Source organism: Tachyglossus aculeatus, chromosome 1 (assembly GCF_015852505.1).
Source record: "Tachyglossus aculeatus isolate mTacAcu1 chromosome 1, mTacAcu1.pri, whole genome shotgun sequence".
NCBI lineage: Eukaryota > Metazoa > Chordata > Mammalia > Monotremata > Tachyglossidae > Tachyglossus > Tachyglossus aculeatus.
In genome coordinates, this window is record NC_052066.1 from 10,244,371 (window position 1) to 10,247,518 (window position 3,148).

Genomic DNA, 3,148 nt, shown 5'->3' on the forward strand with positions numbered 1-3,148 from the left:
GAAATGTATCCCAGCGTCGCCATAGCAACAAGGACCAACCGTCAACCTCTTAAAGGGGCCTCCCCCTCCAGGTTTAGGGGGAAGGGCTGGGAGGGGGCGAGGCGGAATAATAATAATGGCATTTATTAAGCGCTTACTATGTGCAAAGCACTCTTCTAGGCGCTGGGGAGGTTACAAGGTGATCAGGTTGTCCCACGCGGGGCTCACAGTCTCCATCCCCATTTTACAGATGAGGTAACTGAGGCCCAGAGAAGTGAAGTGACTTGCCCAAAGTCACACAGCTGACAAGTGGCAGAGAAGCGGCGTGGCTCAGTGGAAAGAACCCGGGCTTGGGAGTCAGAGGTCGTGGGTTCAAACCCCGGCTCCGCCAGTTGTCAGTTGTGTGACTTTGGGCAAGTCGCTTCACTTCTCTGGGCCTCAGTTACCTCATGGGGCTCTCAGTGTTCATCCCCGTTTTACAGATGAGGTCACTGAGGCCCAGGGAAGTGAAGTGACTTGCCCAGGGTCACTCAGCAGACAAGCGTCAGAGCCAGGATTTGATCCCATCATCATCATCATCATCAATCGTATTTATTGAGCGCTTACTGTGTGCAGAGCACTGTACTAAGCGCTTGGGAAGTACAAGTTGGCAACATATAGAGACAGTCCCTACCCAACAGTGGGCTCATTGTGGTATTTGATAAGCACTTACTATGTGCTAAGCACTGTGCTAAGCGCTGGGGTGGATTCAAGCTACTCTGGTCGGATGCAGTCCCTGTCCCACATGGGGTTTATAATAATAATAATGGCATTTATTAAGCACTTACTATGTGCAAAGCACTGTTCTAAGCGCTGGGGAGGTTACAAGGTGATCAGGTTGTCCCACGTGGGCTCACAGTCTCAATCCCCATTTTACAGATGAGGTAACTGAGGTCCAGAGAAGTGAAGTGACTTGCCCAAAGTCACACAACTGACAATCGGCGGAGCCGGGGTTTGAACCCATGACCTCTGACTCCAAAGCCCGTGCTCTTCTCCACGGAGCCAACAGTCAGTCATTCATTGAGTCGTATTTATTGAGCGCTTACTGGGTGCGGAGCACTGGACTAAGCGCTCGGGAGAGGACAATACAACAATAAACAGACACATTCGCTGCCCACATTTAATTTATTAATAATAATAGTAGTGATAGCATTTATTAAGCACTTACTATGTGCAAAGCACTGTTCTAAGCGCTGGGGAGGTTACAAGGTGACCAGGTTGTCCCAGGGGGGGCTCACAGTCTTAATCCCCATTTTACAGATGAGGGAACTGAGGCACAGACAATCAATCAATCAATCGTATTTATTGAGAGCTTACTGTGTGCAGAGCACTGTACTAAGCGCTTGGGAAGTACAAGTTGGCAACATATAGAGACAGTCCCAACCCAACAGTGGGCTTACAGTCTAAAAGAACTAAAAGACAAGCTAAGTGACTTGCCCAAGGGCACACAGCCGACACGTGATGGAGCCAGGATTCGAACTCATGACCTCTGACTCCCAAGCCCGGGCTCTTTCCACTGAGCCACGTTTACAGATTGTAAACTACAGCTTTACAGTCCCGGCTCTTCCACTTGATGATGAGGATGATGAGGATGGCATTTGTTTAAGCTCTTACTATGTGCCAAGCACTGTTCTAAGCGCTGAGGTAGATCCAAGGTAATCGGGTTGTCCTACGTGGAGCTCACAGTCCTCGTCCCTATTTTACAGATGAGGTCACTGAGGCCCAGAGAAGTGAAGTGACTTGCCCAAAGTCCCACAGCTGACGAGTGGCGGAACCGGGATTAGAACCCACAACCTCTGACTCCAAAGCCTGGGCTCTTGCTACTAAACCACCCTGCTTCACTTGTCTGCTGTGTGACCTCGGGAAAGTCACTTCACTTCTCTGGGCCTCAGTTACCTCATCTGTAGAATGGGGATCGAAACTGTGAGCCCCGTGGGGGACGGGTGCTATGTCCTACCCAATTTGCTTGTATCTACCCCAGTGTTTAGTACAATGCCTGCCATATAGTAAATGCTTAACAAATACCATAATTATTATGGAGAAGCAGCGTGGCTCAGTGGTAAGAGCCCAGGCTTTGGAATCAGAGGTCATGGGTTCAAGTCCCAGGTCCACCAATTGTCAGCTGGGTGACTTTGGGCAAGTCACTTCACTTCTCTGAGCCTCAGTTACCTCATCTGTAAAATGGGGGATTAAGACTGTGAGCTCCCCCTGGAACAACTTGATCACCTTGTAACCTCCCCAGTGCTTAGAACAGTGCTTTCCACATGGTAAGCGCTTAATAAATGCCATCATTATTATCATTATTATTATTAATCATCCCCCGGGCCTGGAATGCCCTCCCTCTGCCCATCCGCCAAGCTAGCTCTCTTCCTCCCTTCAAAGCCCTACTGAGAGCTCACCTCCTCCAGGAGGCCTTCCCAGGCTGAGCCCCTTCCTTCCTCTCTCCCTCGTCCCCCCTCCATCCCCCCTTCTTACCTCCTTTCCTTCCCCACAGCACCTGTATATATGTATATATGTTTGTACATATTTATTACTCTATTTATTTATTTATTTTACTTGTACCTATCTATTCTATTTATTTTATTTTGTTAGTATGTTTGGTTTTGTTCTCTGTCTCCCCCTTTTAGACTGTGAGCCCACTGTTGGGTAGGGACTGTCTCTAGATGTTGCCAATTTGTACTTCCCAAGTGCTTAGTACAGTGCTCTGCACACAGTAAGCGCTCAATAAATATGATTGATGATGATGATGATTAGTAATCATTATTATTATTAATAAGGGGGGAGGCAGACATGAATAGTAATAAATAAATCGACAGAGCTGTGGGGCTGGGAGTGGGGAAGAGCGAAGGGAATATCTGGGTTTGACATTGGCTGGGGATAAGGGGTGAGGGCAGGAGGGGGGAAATAAAGGTTCCAAGGATCAGTTTCGGCGCCCTGAATAGCACATTTATTAGTTCTAATCCCAGCCCCGCCACTTGTCTGCTGTGTGACCTTGGACAAGTCACTTCACTTCTCTGGGTCTCAGTGACCTCGTCTGGAAAATGGGGAATGAGACTGTGAGCCCCACGTGGGACAACCCGATTACCTTGCATCTACCCCAGCGCTTAGAACAGTGCTTGGCCCAGAGTAA